Source organism: Neltuma alba, unplaced genomic scaffold, assembly GCF_004799145.2.
Source record: "Neltuma alba isolate B1F8T4 unplaced genomic scaffold, ASM479914v2 tig00013627_pilon, whole genome shotgun sequence".
In the NCBI taxonomy this organism is placed as follows: Eukaryota; Viridiplantae; Streptophyta; class Magnoliopsida; order Fabales; family Fabaceae; genus Neltuma; species Neltuma alba.
This window is the reverse complement of record NW_021637811.1, coordinates 220-20,914: the sequence shown is the minus strand read 5'-3', so window position 1 is coordinate 20,914 and position 20,695 is coordinate 220. Positions and strand designations below refer to the sequence as shown.

At 31.6% G+C, this 20,695-nt stretch overlaps 1 pseudogene; it reads left to right on the top strand.

Moving 5' to 3' along the window:
- The first annotated feature begins 14,210 nt into the window (after window positions 1-14,210).
- On the top strand, window positions 14,211-16,035 carry LOC114738569 (7-deoxyloganetin glucosyltransferase-like; annotated as a pseudogene).
- The last annotated feature ends 4,660 nt before the right edge of the window (window positions 16,036-20,695 follow it).

Here is a 20,695-nt window from a genome sequence, read left to right as displayed (position 1 = left end):
TCATGAATGAGTTACTATTCAGTTTAACTCTGAGGATCCTCTCCAAGAATTTAGATTCTGGTTGTAGAAGACTTCTCTGCCCTATTTCTCCTCTCTTCTTCCCTGCCCTCTCCCTAATTCTCTTTCTACCAGTATCTATCATTAGCATTCTTATTAATGTTGAGGCAATATTTTTTTCCATCAAATTACTTCTTGTTTGCCCTCTATTATAGCTGTATCTCCATTATATTTCTTTATGCAATGAGGATAGTAATAATTTGTGATGTGGCTTTTGGTTTCTCAGGCAGCTAACTACTTGAACATTAAGAGCTTGCTGGACCTTACATGCCAGACTGTGGCAGACATGATCAAGGGGAAGACACCCGAGGAGATTCGGAAGACCTTTAATATCAAGAATGATTTTACCCCAGAGGAAGAGGAGGAAGTCCGTCGGGAAAACCAATGGGCGTTTGAATAAGTTATTTGTCTTCTGGACTTACCAATGTGGATGCGCTACTATATGCTCATAGTTTATCTCGCCGAGTCTGTATTTCTGTTGCCTTTATTCACTTGTGAGACTTGAATCTCTTGTAAACATGCGTATTTGTAAATGATTAGCTGAATTTGAATATATTAGTTCTCGTGTTCATTCGCTATGAGGCGTATTGTTTATTGAATGCCATTAGCCTTAAGTCTAAATCATCTCGCTGTATTAAGGGGTATCTTGCTCTATCATTCCCTGTTTTTGTGAAATAGATCGAATAACTCTTGGATGAGTTGCAACAGCAGAGAAGTCTTAAATCTTGTGAATTTCGCTGGATTGCTTGTGATTGTGGGGGTGCACGTCCTATGTGAATACAACACCCATTCTCAGATATTTTAAATCGGTAAAACTTGATTTCAAGCGAGGTTTATTATTATCATTTTTTTTTTTCCTTCACGGAGGGGGGAAATCATGTATGAAGATTGAATTCACAATTTTTTTTGGTTTTAAAAACTACTAATGGGTATGTATTATTCACTGTTTCACTTGTAAACTTGTGTTGTTTGATAGGTAAATAAATTTAAATATTTTTTATTATAAATTTGCATTAAGTGGGATGGTAAGTACTCGTAGCTTGATTTATAAATTTGCTTTATGTGAATGATGAACGGGGAGAATGATACAAAATTCTTTAAAATATCTTTGTTAATCATATACATTCTAATGAAAACTTTTAAAATGTATAATTATGATGGGGACTACTTTAAAAAAAATAAATAAATATAAGAGACAAAGTGAATTAAAATCTTATATATATGATCAAATTAATTTTTTACCTAGCTTTTATATTAGGATAAGAGGTAGTATTAGTTTAGCAATTAACAACTATGTTTTTCACATTTTAAACTCATTCTTTCAAGTTAGTTACAATTTGGAAAAATTGCATCAAAATCCTATAGAAGAGAAAATAATGCAAAAAGGTTCTTAAAAATCTTATTAATGACATAATTTCCCTAACTCCTTATAGCTTGTGTTTTTTTTTTTTATACTTGTTGTTCTTACTACCTTCAACATATTACATCTCATATCTATCATTTATAAACTTCTCCTTATATTTGAAAAAAAAAAAACCAAAATAGATGCTTTTTGGATGTGTCCACCATCTTTAATGTAAACCACATGACAAAATTGTCATTAATAAGTGAAGTAGTAATATTTAAGGCCGAGCAAACAACCCGCAACCAGGCTACTCCACCTGCAACCCACAGAGATTGGGCTTGTTTGAGCCCGCCAAAAAAAAGAAATAAACAAGAGGCCTTCAATGGACGGTTTCAATGCTAAACAGGTGAACTGCGGGCATAGGCATAAGTTGCCCATACACTCCTGTTTAGCATTTTTTTTCATTAAGAAAAGTAAAAAAAAAAAAAAAAGTGGGAGACCTAGGGCAGAAAGTTACAACACACACATTGTCACACTGTCTCACTTAGCTCGTAACTTTCTGCTCGTCTTGCCTTCTCGCTCTGTCTCTCACAGTGCTCGCTCAATCCTGATCCCAACGTCCCATGGCAGGTCTCCTCCCTCATCGCAACGTCGGCATCTCACGTTTGAGTTCTCCCTTGTCACAACGTCATCGAAGACATCTCTCGCCTCTTAACCCTCTCTCATCTCTTAGTCTCGTCTACACTCTTGTAAGCTTCAAATCTTTCATTTCATTTTTCATATTCAAATTAATGATGGTTATCCTATTTTATGGTTTGATTATTTGAAGTTTGAAAGTTTGAACTTTTGATTTCAAGACTTGGTTTGAAACTTGATTGCTTAATGGTTATGATGCTATTATCATATTATGTTATGATGGATTTAAGGTTTAATTAATTATTTATTTACTGTTTGCTTGAGTTATTTCTAACCTTTAATCTGAAAAGGTTTAGTAGAAATGAGACTTCAAATTTAAACAGGATTTAGATTTTCTTATCTTAAATGGGTTTCCATAACTTGCAAAAACCCGCCCATTTAAATAAGCCTATTTAACAACAAGCTCAAACGGGACATTTGCAGCTATGGGCTATCTTAAATGGGCAGCCCAACCCACCCATTAAATGGACATCATGGCTTATATTCACAATTATCATGGCATGGCATGCATTGATAACTCTCTCTTTTCAATTCTTTTTCTATCTAAATTGCTAGGGACATCAAGTCCTTTTGGAACTCGAAAACAATTATCATATTTTTAGGAACCTTTTGCAATATTTTCTCTTGCAATTTTCATTCAGCAATTAAAGACACCCTGTTAGTTATTTGCTATGATAGTGATTAACAAAGAAAAAACTGAAAATCACATGAAGAAGGGGCCTCATTCATATATTTTAGCAAATTTAAAATGTGAAAAAAGTAGCTGCTAACTACTAAACTAATTAAGTAAATAGCAAATGAGGTGTAGTGAATTTCTAAAAAAGATTGTAAATAATGTAAAGAAAGGGTCTTGTTAATTGCTAAACTATTATGGTAAATAGCTAATGATATATAATGAATAACTAAACGTAAGTTGTAAATAGCAAAGTGAGTTGTGACCCTTTTTTTCCTTTTAAATTTGGAGGCATTTATATCTTTGTTACTAAATTTCAATCTCACATTTAGGTGCTAAATGGGATTATGGTAATTTGGAACACCAATTTGTCATATTGTATATTTAAAGTTCTTGTTATGTATTTTTTCCATGACAAATTAGTGAGACTTTTTATACAACTTCTACTTCTTAATATAAGAGCTAGATAACTAATTTACAAATATTAAAAATATTAGTTAAGTTAATTGTTTGTAATAATAGATGTTGTCTTCCTCAAAATATTCTTGTTAATAACATGCACTGAAACTTCTCATTAATAAAAACTCCTTAATATGTGCAATTACCATAAGATTACTTGGGGGCAAAATAAATAAATATTAAAGATGAGGCGGATTGATGTCTTATATCTGGAACCAAATCGAATCTTCAACTAGTTCTTATATTAAATATATGAGGTAGTAATAATTTAGCAAGAATTATATTTATAGTTTTCATGATAAAGAGACGTTAGACACATGAAGTAGCCTATATGAAAAATTGTTTGAAAAAGTTGACAAAGCATACTTACATTTTATTTTATTTTAATGTAATATTATTATATTTTAAGTTGTATAAATTAAAAAAAATGAAAACACCTTATTTTTTGTGGATATTTTGTCAATATTTAATTATATATATATTTTGAATAACTTGGATGTCAACACTTACCCAAAAAAAAAAAAAACCAAGAAGAATAAAGCCTATCTTCCTTCATCAATCTCCACCTCTTGGTTTAGAGGTGGTGGTTGATCAAGGATATACCAAGTGTTTTCTAGTTTATGGGCCAATCTTACTATCCTATCAGTCATATCATTTTCCTCTCTACTCACATGATACAAATTAACCTGCTAATCTCTCTACAACAAAAGTATAATGTCATCAATAATGTCTCTAAAAGGGTGATTATAATCACAACCCTTTAAAATAATACTAACAATTCGATATAGTCACTGTGAAAATCAATATTCTTGTATCCCCTAACCCAACAAAGGTTGTTACTGTTTAGGATACCCAGTAGTTTAGCAATCATTAGAGGAACGGCTATTAGCTTGCAGTTAAAGCCACAAATCCATCATTTTGTAGCATCTATTACACCACCACACCCACTTCTACTATCTTTGAGCACCAATCTATCAACTTCTAGAACTATATGGTCCTCTTGTACTCTTTTAGGCTGTTCCACCATCCTGGATTTCCCTACATATATAGAATTTACATTGTCCTAATAAATCCTAATCCCATCTGGCTCTAAAGAGGCCATTGTGAGCATTCATATTCCTTCCTATAGTGGTTGAGTTAAAAAGCTTCTTGCATCAATCTACCCAAATATCCTGACAAATGTTTTCAAAACAATATTTTAAAAGCTGAACCAAACATCAAACAGGAAAGATCAATGAGTCACGATTCAAATGGTTGGATTGGTTAAACCGTTCTATTGCAGTAATATGATAATTAAATAAAAAAATGATATTCTACACATATATGATAATATATATGTTAAAAAAAATTGAACATCAAATTGGCAGATAATTGAAAAAATAATTAAATATTTAATTTCATAATTTTAGAAGCAATTCAACTTATCATAATTAAATTAATTTATTATTTATACCAATATAATGCATTATTATGAAAATTAGCTTAGCTTGTAAATTATTTAATCAATATTTTATGCATAAGAGAAACTAAAGTAGTGAAAGTAATATATATAAAATTAATATTGATAATTGATAATTTAGATTAATGAGTAATGGGACGTGCCAATGAACCAATCTTCATTAACTATTTTAATTAAAAATAAAACCGAAAAAATTTCACAAGCATGGGGTATAGTTTGAATTTATCTTCTCTGTCTCTTTCGTATATGAATTTATCTTCTCTTTATCTTTTTGGCTTTCTTTCATCGTAGCCTCCTAAGCTCCCTCTATGTTTTGGGACCTCAGTTTCCAGAACATGTTCCCTTGTACTGGTGTTTTCTTGTCCATCTTAAGGTGGCCAAAAGAAACAACTGCATTTTTTATGATAAGTTTATGTTTTTCTTCATAGTTCTTTGATTTCCATTTTTCCTGTTTTCTTCCATGCTGTTTATCCCTCTCTTTTCTCTCCACGTTCTTCTTCCTTTCCAATCATCCAGTCTCTTTGTAATCACTTCAGTTTTCATTTAAATCTGGCTTCCAGCTCAAAACCGCATCTAAGCGGGTCAAAGATGCAAAGCTCCTTAGACGATTGAACGCTTCAAAGCGAGCTGAAAAAGTGCCCGGCTAATGGTTGGGTTGGTCTGACCGTCTGGTTCGGTTTGAATTTTAAATCATTGATCCAAAGAGTCTTGCCCATTGAATTTTTTTGGTATATTTTTTCCTGCATTATTCTTCAAGTTCCATTTCACCTACTCTATTCCTTGAAGCATAGTAAAACTTGGCCACATCTCTGAACAGACAATAGATTTCCATCAATTTTTTGCATTTCGACAATCCCTAATCATATGATTTAAGTCTTCTACCCGTGCATAGCCAAACAGACAAACATTGGAACCTATTATACCCTATCTTGCTCTAAGCTCTGAAGTGTGTACTTGCCCATGGGAGAACAACCACATGAAGGTCTTGATCTTCTTCGGAACCTGCCATCTCCATAGGTTACTCCAAAACTTATCCATCAGTTTTTGTGTGCCTGCAGTCAAGAAATGGTAAGAAAATTTAATAGAAAAGCAACCATCCGAGGAAGGGTGCCAAAGGTGCCTATCCTCTCTTTTCTTATCTCATGGTGGGTGTAGACTAGTAATCCAATCAATCATGGATTGAGGGAACCAAAAAAATAATGTCACAGTATCCCAACATCCATGTTTGTCGATATAATTTGCGACCTTTTCATGTTTAACAATAAATTCTTCATACCCCAACACAAAGTGATTTTAGTTGCATATAAGGAAGATCAATTACATGTGATAGAAGTTTGATTACACACACCATGTTTGGACCAAAATAGAAGATCAATTGCATAGTTAGAGATTTTAGTTGCACATATGGAAGGTCAATTACACATTTAAGATCAATCACATATTTAGTTACACATCATGTGCAATTAATCGTTCATTTTAGTCAAAACATGGTGTGTGCAATCAAATTTCTGCCACGTGCAATTGACCTTTTATATGTGCAACTAAAATCCCTATACATGAAATTGATCTTCCATTTCGTTCAAAACATGGTGTGTGCAATTGAACTTCTGTCATATGCAATTATTCTTCTGTATGTGCAACTCAAATCCCTAAATGTACAATTGATCTTCCATTTAGTTCAAAAGATGGTGTGTGCACTCAAACTTCCGTCACATACAATTGACTTTCCATGTTTGCAGCTAAAATCCCTATATGTGCAATTGATATTTCATTTTGTTCAAAACTGAGTGCAATCGAACTTCCATTATGTGCAATTGATCTTCTGAATGTGCAACTAAAATCTCTAAATGTGCAATTGATTTTCCATTTTCCCTCTGTTCTTGCCTATTTCTCATTTATTAAACTTTAAAGAGCATTTTTGTCTTTTCATTATGAAACTTATTTACATTGCAGGACTTTAACAACTTACAAGATTTCAGGTACCATTCAGCAAATAAACTTCCAAATAGGGATTTATCCTCAATTCTCCTGGAAATTAAAGCCTCCATGTCATTTGACCAAAATAATAATATTAAATTTATTATAAACTACCCAAAGTTTTGGCTTTATGGTTATAGTATTTGAGTTTCATCTATAGAGTGTCGAGTTTAAAATTGCATTCTGTTGAACTGAAAAATAAAAAAGTACTACCTCTGGTCCTAATTATTTATAATCTACAAATGAGGTCTTATAAATAAAACCGGAGGTAGTAATAATTTTGATTTAAGTGTTTGTTGGCACTGAAATTCGATATGAGCTATATAGGTCTGACAAATAAATTTCCTTCTTCACAATTTCTAATAATATTTTATGGCTATAAATTTGATAGCTATTTTTTTTATTAATTTTTACATGTATATATAGGCTAAAATAAACAAACAAAGGTATCACTTTTTTTTTTCTTTTTTCTTTTCTGAAATTACATATAACTTTCCTAATTTTTAAAGTTTAAATTAAAGATTTTAATATTTTATATTTGACTATCAACTTCTCTTCTATTAAGATTATCATTAAAGTTAATCATATTTGTCATATCAAAATTTTTATATTTTTTTCCGGTACAAAATTTGTATATCTTTTATTGTATGCCACGTCATCAAAAAATAACACTAGCATTTGAGCTGGGTTTTCTTATTTATATTTTTAGTTCTAGTACTTTTAACCTAATTTTAATTTCTATACTTAATGACGTTAATATTAATATTTATAGAATTATAAGCACTAACATTCTGAACAGAAAAGAAATGACTGTAAGAACGGATGACTTAAATTATACAAAGTCAAGAATCAAAATCAAAATTCAATCAATCTATTACATCAAATCAATTCAACTACTCACAATAAAAAACATCTCTTTATGATTTTTTTTTGGGGCTGACTTTATAAGTTCTCTATGAGTTTAAACAAATACAATTAATCAATTATTATGTAGAGAACCTTTACCACCTCCTATATTTAATCTAAAAATTAGTTTAGAGATTGAATTTGGTCATAGCTATAAGGCATCAATTCATTTTGTTTTTCATTTTTTCCTAAAATATATTAATTGTAAGAGGTTTCAACAAGAGGTAGTTTAATAATGCACATGATTAAAGAGAATTAGTTTAAGGAGACCAACACACATTTATGACAAATAACTAATTTAATTAATTTTTTTTATTATTCATAAATTAGTTATTTAACTCTTATATTAAGGTCTTGAGGTAATATAAGAGATTATTGATCATCAATAGGGATATAAACATGCCAAATTAGGCCAGACTTTGTCCTTAACAAGCCTGTGGCCCATTATAGGCTTCTTTTTTTTTTTTTTTTTCAGTCTGAGCCTAACCTGTATAAAGACCTGGCCTAGTTTGAGCCTATTAGAAAAGCTTGTAATTTTACAATTTTCAAAATGCATAGTTAAAAAAACATAGAGTGATAAAAAATATAAATATACATACTACATAATAATTATTTTTTGTTATTTATTTAAATTTAATATCATAAGTAATATTTTAAATCTTAATTACGGTTAGTATTATTGAAAACAAATTGTAATTATATATTAAAATTTGAAATAAGACTTTTTATCATAAAATTTGAAATAAAACTAGATATAAATACAAAATTAAAATTAAAATTAAGACAAAATAAATAGGTCAGGTTAGGGCTGACAAGCTTAATTTGTTTTCTAGAAAACCCTAAGCCTAACCTATTAAGCTAAATAGACCCCTGACAGGCTGCTTAGTCTATTTCCACCTTTAGTCATCAGACCCCGTCAATAAGGTTATTTGAAAATTTATCCATAAGAGAAAAACTAAATTTTAAAAATGATTATACTATATATATTATAAGAGATAATTTCATGGAGTAAAATATCGCAAAGTGAGTGGCATAGAATCATAAAGCAACAACAGTTATGTTATTTTTTTTTTTAGTTGGAATATTCTTTTTTTCCCCTTACATAAATTAGAGTATCCAAAAGTCAGCATTTCTTAGGATTTAAACTTATGTTCTCCTCCTTACGGGATGGGATCACTTACCATCTTAACCAATAGTTTTTTTTATTTTAATAAGAATAATCTATTTGCTAATTAAATTACACAAAACAATTATGCTTTTTTTTTTTTACCTACATGCTTTTTAATTCACAAAGAACCCAAAAAAAAAAAAAACAGCAAAGCAAATGCAACCATATATCTAATTGCCTTCACTAAGCTCCACCTCCTGTCTAAAAGATGGCAACTAATCAAGAATACACCAATTTCTTTCTATTTTATGAGAGAGCTTGGCTAGCTGATCTGCCAACCTATATATTTTCATCCCTAATAATGTCATTGAGTTCAACTTGCCAAACTCTAGGCAACAAAAGTTGAATATCACTTATAATGTCTTCAAATGGTTGAATGATATCATATCTCCTCCAAACTAAATTAATTAATGCCTCGTTTTCAGGTATAACACAGAGTATTCTCAAATCATTTTGGGTTTGAGATTAATCTCTGTTGGGCAAAAAGGTTAAGGTTAAAGGCCTTCCAACAAGTATGTTTCTCAGGATTCGAACTTATGTTCTCGTCCTTACGGGGTGAAACCGCTTATCATCTCAACCAATAGCCTGTTAATATTAATTAATAGCTTTATTACAATCACAATGCAACATAATTTTCCTAAAACCTTTGATCCAACATAGATTAAGGCCATTCAAGATCTCAAAAGTACTCAACAATAGTTGGAGAAATAGCCATTAGGTGAATTATCTCGAATGACACATTCGCTTCTTCCATCCTGATGAGAAGGATTCATCCCCTTCAAGATCAATATGTTAGTCTCCCTAAACATGGGAAGGAGCCTGCCTCAATATAGATTTATTTGCATAGAAGACTCATCTTTCCACGAGATCCTTGTCCAAACCAGCTTTAAACGAGCTATCTTGTGTTAATTGTGTGTTCAATTTAACTTATTCATTCATGAAGTCAAGAAGCCTGCAACATCATCTATCTATTCAAAAAGAGTTGACCAGTTAATTAATCTTTTTAGTACTACCCTGATCCTTTGTTTAAAACCCAATTGACTAATTAGAAGAGATTAAGAAAATTTTTATTAAATTACTTAATTATAACATATATTTCATAATCTCTCTAAAATATTTATGTAATACAATTAGATTATATATTGATTTATAAGTGAAGTAATTAAATTAGTTTGGAAAAAAAATAAATATAATGTTTTAATGTAATTTTATTAACTTTTTGAATATCCCAAGTAATCAACCGGTTAAGTCTGGAGGTAATATATTGCCACCTGTATCCAGTTTTAGATTCCACCTAACCTAGTCGGCTCTTTATGGGGAAGAGAAGGTCTCCGAAAAGTGGAAAGATACCACAGCCTTCCATTAGTTGTTCAATCCCTAATCATGTGCATTGAATCCTCATCTTAGGTACCTTCAAAAGGGCAAGTAGTAGAATCCGTAAGGCCTCTCCTTGCTCGTAGTAGTGTATTATTAACAATTTCTATGTAATACTTGTTCGGTTTTTATTGTTTTATATTTATTGTTACAACTATTCTGTTTTAATTAACAAAGAACAACATATTATTAACCAAATGTCTTCTCAAATTTTATTTTTTTAATGCAAAAAACCCCTCCTGATTTAAGTTATATGCAATAACTTTCATAAACTTCAAGCTAGTCACAAATTTATGCATGTTATTCCACAAATATATATTTTTAAAGAAATAACGAGAAATTAATAACGATAACTGGTAATTATTTTCATAAAATTATATTCCTATGCTAAAATTTGAGGGGGATAAGTAATTTACATTCTACTTGAAAAATCGATGACAAGAAAAACATGATAATACGATTCTTTTTCAGAAAGTGGAGACAATCAATACTAATTTACTACTTGCTCAATTTTTCTTTCTTTGTTCTTTTTTTTTTTTTTTTTCAAATTTTGATGGTAAGCATAGCCTGAGGTGGAGATCAAAGGCTAATCTTGGTTATCACAAAGAGCATATCTTATGCCACTAGACCTAAGGCTCTTTGACATCACTCTTGTTTTACAATAAAGCACAAATCGATTACATTTAGGGATGATCATACCCCTCCATTACATTTAGGAAAAACTGATTAAAAAAATCTCTCATTAAAAAATTAACTGTGCAAAATATCTAATGACTCATATTATTAAGCCGTTGCAATTCATTTTCAGATAGCACCACTCTTTTTTGTCACACACACACACACATGTCTATCATATCTTCAACTACGTACAAAGGTGTTTTTATTTTGAATATAATTAAAGATAAGTTAGATGTAGTTAAGAAAAAGAATTGCACCTCATAAAAATAGGTTGTCGATGGAAAGTAAACAAATTCTAAATTAAATTTCAAATCGGTATTTCTGACCGATTTTTCCCGTTTTTTTTGGTCAACGAAAAAAAAATCCCGAACTTTGTTAGTCATCTCAAAACTTGTTCATAGCGTTTTTTCGGCCAACCTGTTAATATGCGTTAGGTTTCACGTGAAATCCCATCCACTCATTTAATGCTGGTTTTATCAAAATAGGATTAGAATTATTCTCCGCCCTCTTCTCCCCCAACCCAACCCAACCCAACCCAACCCAGCCCAAAATAAAACCTAATCCATGTGATGTCACTCATATCATATCTTAAAGGCGCTAATAAATTTTAAGCAACTGAAAAAAATAAATAAATAAAAGGGCTAATGGCTTTTTCCAGACCTCTTGCCTCTAAAAGCAATCAAAATCTCTCCTCCTTTATTTCAGGTCCCAAAAAAAAAAAAATCCTTCTTTATACACACACATATTGGCAAAAACCTAGGTCAAATTCCTTATATCTATTATGTCAAATTATTCAATAAAGCATGGCCATCTTTTTTTTTTTTTAATTTTATGTGGATTTATAATTAAATACTATTAAATGCTAATATTTAAAAAATAGGACACATGATATGTGTAATTAGAAAACTTGACATAATGAATATAAGAAATTTAATGTAAGTATTGTCCACACACATATTTAAAAACTTACATGAATGAAACCTTTCTGATATATGGGTTTTGAAACTTCTAGAACAATAATAAATCAAAAAAATAACTCCCCTGGCACATTGCTTACAAAAAAAAACTTTAGGGATAAATTTACAACATTCAGACCAAGATGGAATTATTATAGAACTACTCCTTTTATCGACAAGAACATCTTCCATGTACTGATTCATCCCAGGTGGATGAAGGTTTTATCAAATTAGAGATGGATTGTTTAGTACTGGGTAACGGCAGCAGTGGTTGTGGTGGAGTTAATCTTGAGAGGGTTACAAAACAGAATTGATGGATATGAGGTTTTAGCTGTAAACTTATAGTAGTAGTCCCTCCAGTTATAGCAGGACTTGTTGGTTTTGTGCATAGTATGAAATTTTGTTAGTAAAAAAGAATTAGGAAAGTCATTTTGTACTTGATATATTGATGTAAAATATAATTTGTCTTGTAAGGATTAAAATCAAAATGAAGGCAAACTTCAGGGGTCAAAGTTTGTATTAACCTTCTTTAATAAGAACAAAAGTAACAGATTTCATTTATTTAATACTTTTTTTAGTATGCGAAAAACTCCTACAAGTAACTAATAATAAGTAAGAGAGTGTTAGCACGGAGAGAAAGAAGTCAAATGAAAAATGGTACTCCTCCGGTCCTAATTATAAGACCCAATTGACTTATTTGAGGAGATTAAGGAAGTAAGTTAAATTGGTTATTTATAATAAATAAGTGTTATCATTCCTAAAATATCCTTGCTAATTAAGTATATTGGCTAAAACTATCATTATTAGAAGGATTATCTTGGAAAAAAATGCATAAATATAAGAGACAAAATGGATTGGGTCTTATAATTAGGACCAAATAAAAAGTCAAATTGGGTCTTATAATAAGGACCGGAGGAGTATTACAGCAACTATCTGTTCAAATTAATTTCACATTAATAATATCGATGGCCTTCTTCAATGCCCAAGAGATCCTATTCTGATCAATGAATCAAATTCTGACTTTTGCTTTAGTAAATTATACCCATTATTTAATCTAAATTATAAAAACTTCTCTTTCATTTTAAAAAACTGAAAGAGAAGTGAGGTTTGAATCTCTGACCCCACTATTTTAAATAGAATTATTTCCAATAAAAAATTTTTATATTTAGCAAATATATACGTATATTTTGCAAACCTCTTCCTTCAAATTTCAAGATTTTAGTTACATTTGCATAGTCCTTAATTGATAATTAAGTCACAATATGATTATTTGTTTTGACAAAAATATTCTTCTTTAAGATAAATACTACTTACCATTTACCAATAGGAGTTAGGTCTAGCAGAAAAAGCTAATTTATTATATTGATTTGAATCAAAGTTTAAATTTTTATTCGGAGAGGAGCTTACATTTAATACTTGACAATGTCTCAAACAAGATCGCTTCTAATAGACAGATATCTGTACCTAGTAAATAATATTACTTACCAATCATTTAACTATTTATTTTGCCAAAAACATAATTTTAAATTTTTAATACAAATTTTAAATTGATTAATTATAATCATATTATAAAGTAAGTGTAATTTCTCTAATAAGATCATCAACAAATCATTTTCCCTTATCCAAGTGGCGTTTTTGCTAAACCGACTTTTCCCTCCCAATATTTTAACCCTTAATTCCCACACAGAAAAAAGTGACCCACACAGAAAAGAGTGACCCACATACACTGATACACACCCATTCTTATACGTTCTCGGGGTTTGATTTTGCAATCCTCCATTAAAATAGTTATGGGTGACGGGCCACCATATATGACAACCTCACCAACTTATTTTGCTGGCCTTCTGCAGTAGCTAAGGGATCCCCATACAGAATGGGATTCATTTCTAGAAGAGAAAAAGAGAGAAATTACATTCAGGTTCCAAGTGAGAAATTTTCTTACGATAAAATCCCTCAAAATCTTCAAATCCTACCCTTATTATTATAGATAGATTGTCACTTTCATCATCCTCTTTTGTTGATTATCCTAATTCCTTTACTTGTTAATTGTACCTATATAAATGATCACTTTGTCTTGTAGAATTGTCAAGTGAAAAGATATGCATGGACAGTTCATATTGAAACTTAATTGACAAGTTAGAGTACCCTGAATGATATTTCATTGTGATCCAATTGACAAATAAAGATACAGAGCGGGGTGTCAATCTATATAGGCACAATTGATAAATAAAAAGGTTGGAATTAACAACAGAGGATGGTGAGGGAAAGATAATTGATTCACTGTTACAATATCTCAGTCACAGGTTCCTTAGGATTTAAGATTAGTTTGAATATTTCTAGGAACCTTGGAATAATAAAATCTCTGAATTGGGACATGAGAGTAATTTTCCCGAAAACCAAACACTGCCTCTCGTGTTTGGCCACAATAAATATACGAGCATAAGCAAAGCCAGGCTCGCATTCATCTTCTTCTTCCTTGAGAATCTGAGAAAAAAACAGAGTGGGAAAATGGGTCCATTGGCTGCTTCAGAGAAGCCTCACGCGGTGTGTATCCCCTACCCAGCACAAGGCCACGTCAATCCCATGCTCAAACTTGCAAAGCTTCTTCACTTTCATGGCTTCCACATCACTTTCGTTAACACAGAGTTCAACCATAAACGCCTCCTCAAATCCCGAGGTCCAGATTCCCTCAACGGCCTCTCTTCCTTCCGTTTCGAAACCATCCCCGACGGACTTCCCGGCTCCAACTCCGACGACGTTGTGGACGCCACACAAGACATCCCTTCCCTCTGCGAATCCACACGTAGAACCTGCCTGGTTCCCTTCAGAAATCTCCTCAACAAACTCAATAATTCCCCACATATCCCTCCCGTCACTTGCATGGTTTCTGATGGTGTCATGAGCTTCACCGTCGACGCTGCCAAAGAACTCGGAATCCCAGATGTCCTTTTCTGGACTACCAGTGCCTGCGGCTTTCTCTGCTATGTTCATTTTCACCGACTCATCGAGAAAGGCTTAACACCTATCAAAGGTATATATAAATATATAGGCTAACTTCCATGGTACGTGCTAGCTAGCTTCATGCATTTATTACAACTTGTTTGGTATGCACTTAGATACATTATGTTAAGTCAGAAGTGTTTGGCATGCAGATCCGAGCGATTTAACAAATGGGTATTTGGAGAATTCTGTGATAGATTGGATTCCAGGAATCAAGGAACTGCGTTTAAGGGACATGCCAAGCTTCTGGAGAACAACAAACCCAGATGAATTCATGTTAGATTTCATACTTGGCGAGTGTGAGAGAGCTAAGAAAGCTAGCGCCATCATTTTGAACACATTTGATGATCTAGAACATGATGCTTTAGAAGGACTATCCTCCATTTTTGCTCCTGTTTACCCCATCGGTCCTATAAATCTGCTCACAAATGAGATTATCACCGACAAGGACCTCAAACAAATCGGGTCGAACCTGTGGAAGGAAGACCCAGAATGTTTGGAATGGTTAGATACAAAAGAGCCAAACTCTGTGATTTACGTAAACTTCGGGAGCGTCACAGTGATGACGAAAGAGCAAATGATAGAGTTTGCTTGGGGACTGGCTAACAGTAACAAAACCTTCTTATGGGTAATCCGACCCGATCTTGTTAATGGCGAAAACGCAGTTCTTCCTGCAGAATTTATTAAAGAGACGAGAAACAGAGGGCTGTTATCAAGTTGGTGTCCACAAGAGCAAGTTCTAGCTCATCGTTCAGTAGGGGGATTCTTAACACACTGCGGGTGGAACTCAACGATTGAAAGTATATGTGGCGGAGTGGCTATGATCTGTTGGCCGTTCTTCGCAGAGCAGCAAACGAATTGCAGATTTGCGTGTGAAGAATGGGGAATTGGGTTGGAGATAGAGGGTGATGTGAAGAGGGAAGGAGTTGAGAAGCTTGTGAGAGAGTTGATGGAGGGAGAAAAGGCACAGAGATGAAGAAGAAGGCACTTGAATGGAAGAAAATGGCCGAGGAAGCCACTTGCAGACCAGATGGATCTTCGTTTCAGAATTTTGAGATCATGGTTCGACAAGTTCTTCTGCCAAAAACTGTTACCAACTAGCCAGATATAGTTTACCATAGTGGTTGGGTTTCCATAATTTCCATTCGCATTTAATGCCAGTTTGATTGTCTTTGTATTGTATCTGTCATCAGTCGGGGATATATATCATTATCATAGTAATCATCTTTGTGATCACTTTGATTAGAAATAATTTCGTCTAATGATGGCAACGAGTTCTAGTGTTAAGCAGAGGTATGATATACGCCTTCCCATCCTTAATATTAAGACTAAGTTGACTAATTGGTGGATATTAATAAATTTAAGAAATTAATTAATTATGGTACATGTTACTTGATCTTTCTAAAATGCTACCTCTAGTTTTTAATATAAAACTAGGACCTTCATTCATTTTTAAAATATCCCTATTGATTATAAAGAGTTCCTAGCAGAAGATAATTACAATCATCTGATACATATGATTGGAGGGGATGGTTTAGAAAAACCAATACGTATTTATAACAAATAACCAACTTAACTAATTTTATTAACATTCTTAAATTAGTTATTTAGTTTTTATATATATTAACAACGGGATGTAGTACTTAGTACATCATTATCCTATATCATATTTATATATTAATTTATAAGTCAGGCAAATTAATTTATAGAAAAACGATAAATATACATACTTTAAAGTAATTTTATTTTTGGTTTCTTTAATTTTTATAAATTAGTCAACTCGTTCTTATATTAAGAACCGGAGATAATGTGTGTATATGTATATATGATATTTTTATTATTTTCTTAAAAAAGTCATTTTTTTTATTTCGTTTTATTCTATACCACAGATTAATTTAAGCGTTTGATATCATCGTTAATTTTGAATTTTTATGTTACTGTCACAAGACTTTTCATGTTCTAATTAATATATTTATAAAAGTTATGCTAGTAATTAATCATAAATATAATTTATTTCAAATTAATGTCAACACATGGAGAGGGGCCATTCTAATTATTTAAATTTGGCGGTCCCCGGGCTAACCTTCTTTTTCTTTCTGGAAACGGACTGGGATCAGCTTTTTGGTCCCTCGTCTCTCTGTGCACGCACGTGAAATTTCGCTCCATTTCCACTATAACCGATGAAGGAAATGTGATCCCAGTTCACAGGACAGATCAGGATTGAGACAGACCCATTCTGGTTCTGTCCTGATAAATAGTAACGGGATAAAAAATTTGTCCAGTATCCCGATCCGTTTCGGTGTTGTCCTGATCCCAGTCGGGACGGGACTGGGATGTCCTGATATATCTTTTTATTTTTTTAAATTTTTTTAATTTTTTAATAAAATCTGATTTTTTTAATTATAATTTTTTGGGCTTAGGCCTTACAAAAACATCTTTTTAGTTTCTTTTTTTATTTGTTTAGGCACTCTTAAACGAAAGCTCAAAATATTACATATAATATAATAGTCATTAAAAACTCTAAACAAAAGCTTTTAACACAATAAAACTTGCTAAAAATTCTAATAATCAATAATCTCAAATCATCAACAAATATAAAAGCTCTAAATAAATATATCTATAGTTTCATACAATAGTCTCAAATCTTTAAAAATATAAAAAGAATGATATTATATATATAGGATTAAAAATTTATAAAAAAAAGGAACCAAGACGGGACCGTGACGGGATGACTCCATCCCATCCTAGTCCCTTTTTTGTCCCATCTTGAAAAATTTCAGGATGGGACGGTAAGGCCGAGACCGGAACGGGCCGACCAGGACGGGCCGGTCTTGAATACCCCTACGAGATCCCAAACATGCATTTCCACCAGCAAAATTTTTCTTTTGGTTAAAAGTGATGTTTGGCATACTATTTTTGCAATCTAGCTTTTGGTTCCACATAGACTTTTGGGATGAAACTGATGGATCTTGCTTTCACGGTGGGAAGAATATCGGTGCGGTGAAATGGGAAGGAAGGTTACAGTATTTTGAGTTTTCCTAGTAATTTTATTTTCCTTACTTTTTTTTAAAATGTTCACATTATATATATAATTTTTTTCTAATAATAAATTCAATTTCTTTATTTTTAGTAATTTTATTTTTCTTGCTTCTTTTAAAATGGTCACATTATATGTGTAATTTCTTTCTAATAATAAATTAAATTTATTTATTTTTAATAATATTATTTTCCTTACTTCTTTTAATTACATTATATATATAATATTAGATATATACTACTTGATAAAATGCATGTCCTTTTAAATCATTTTGCATTCAAATTTATTTTTCCCTTTATCATCCAAACAAGTTTCAACTTCTCGAACTGACTATTTAACAAAATCCAATCCAAACATAAATCACATTACACTATCTGATTTTTATCTAATCTGACTTCTCTAAAAGTCAGATTGAAAAAAGTTACTTCTGTCACCGTTAATCCAAACACACCCTAACTTGTTGTGATTTTTTTAAAAAAAAAAACTTCTATTTACTCTTGAAAAGTCCTGAAATTTTATTGTAACTTCAAAGACGAAAATGAAATTAAACTTTTAGGACAAAAAGACATCAATACTCTTGTTTTTTTTTTTATTTAAAAACTTCAACCATTGCTGCCCGCTAAAGTTCCAATCAACAAGTATAACCCTGGTGGCCATCCACAGTTCTCATTTCTCATATTCTCATCTTAATTTAGAACTACGGCTTACAACAATACATAAGGAATATCTGAATCTATGTCCTTTGGCACCTCCCAAAGTTGATAAACACCAAGCCATTAAACCATTTAAGCGTATAATGCAACAGACTTTGAGAAACTGGCCAAAAAAAATTGTCAAAATGGAAAAATTGCAAATAAGGACCCATAACAATATTAGTATGAGTTTTGACAACAATAGTATGAGTTTTGACAATAATTTTTACAAATCGGTCCTTGTGTGCAATTTTTTTACTTTGGTGGTCTTTTTCAACCATTTTCCCATAAAATTTTGTTATATGTTGTTGTAAATGTGTTAATTGTAATTGTAGATTAGGATGAGAATATGAGAAATGGAAGTTAAAAATTTTCTTATATGTTACTGTTAATTCGCTAATTATATTTGTAAATTAGGATAAGAATACAAGAAATAGAAGTTACAAATTTCTTTATGTGTTGTTGTAAATTTGTTAATTGTGATTGTTAGGACTGTATATAGGTAGGGTTGGCCAAGGCATGACCTTTGCCTGATGCCCAGCCTGAATGATCAACAGATTGCATTTTGGAACTCGCTATCCAGCCTTACTCAGTAAAAGCCTGAGTTATTTAGGACTGGGCAAGACAAGGCTAGATAGGGGTGGCCTTTCTTGCCCATCCTAAACTGATGATGCATTGATGTGTTTCATATTATTTGAAGATTTTCACCAAATCTAATAAGTAATATTTTTATTTTTAAATATGTTTTGTAGTTTCACAATTTAGAATATTTCAAGAGAAGAAATATAAACAATACATTACAAATTCATATATCTATTTATCATTCCATATAATTATTATATAATCAAACATAACATGATAGGGTTTCAAACAATATCCATAATCAAATATATCAACAATTTAAATCTTAAAATATATAATTCTGTCATATACGAATATTACATGTGTGTATATATATTAAATATAATTATATATAATGAATATATGTATATTTATATATTAAAAATAGTTATATATATATATAACTCTGGGCAATAATTATAATTATATATAATGAACATATGTATATTATATATATAAACTTTGGCAAGGCTAAATAGACAGTGCAGTATACCTTGCCCGATGCCCCCCCACCTGAAATGTGATCCTGCCTGAAAATGCCCATTTATTGTTTGGGTTGCTTTTTTAGGACCGGTCTTAGCATAATTTCACCGGCTTCAAATAGGTACTACAGGCTTTTGATAATTTATCTTTTCATAGTCCTTGATTGGTCGCCAACACTCAGAGCGTGACTAGAGATATAGCAGCTGGTGATGGTTGAAATTTTGGGTGGGGGGGGGGGGAGGTAAAGGCACAAATGTCTTTTTTCTCACATATAATTTTTTTTTTGGTTCTTAGGCATCGAGTGAAATTCTCTCTATCTATATAAAAATTTTCGATGAGAACTATAAAGTATAAAATTTGAATTAAAATAGATGAGATTACTAAGGCACTCTAACATCACTCATGCTGTTGGCTCAGAAGCTTAAGGGAAGCCATCTTCATTATTATTATTATAATTGACATCATAGTATGATACCTTGCTTCTTATGTGCTGGCCAAGGAGTTATGGACCTGTAGGGATTCGGGTGCACGCAAAACAAAAAGAGGCCCACGCCATGCCGTCACCATATCCGATAGAGTCACCGAATATCACATCACGATTTTTTTTATTGTGATGAAATTAGGGGGGAAATTAAATGAAAGGGGCATTTTTCTTTTCTGGCAACTTTTGTTTGCTAATTCCAATTTTATTTTTGCTAGCTCAAAACAGGGTTGTCCTTTATTTAATACGCGTAATATTTTGGTAGCACTTTAAGTTTTTTTTTTAATTTTAGATGTAGGAGCTAACTAAATGATCTATTTCAATCCTAAATATAAAATCTCAATTCATTTTCTCTATTAAATTTTTAATTTTTTAAATCATCTCTATTGGTTAAGGTATCAAAGGAATTTTGGTATATCAATAGGTAATTCCAATGCAACTGATTAAAGATAATATTTTAAGAAAATAACACATATTTTTTTACAAATAATTAGTTTAACAAATTTTTAATATTTAAAAATTAATTATATAGTTTTTACACTAACTAGAATGAAAAGAGTAAAGATATATGAATCTACACATTACAAATTCAGTTGAGCATGAATCATGCTGTGGAAGGTTCAGGAACTTTTC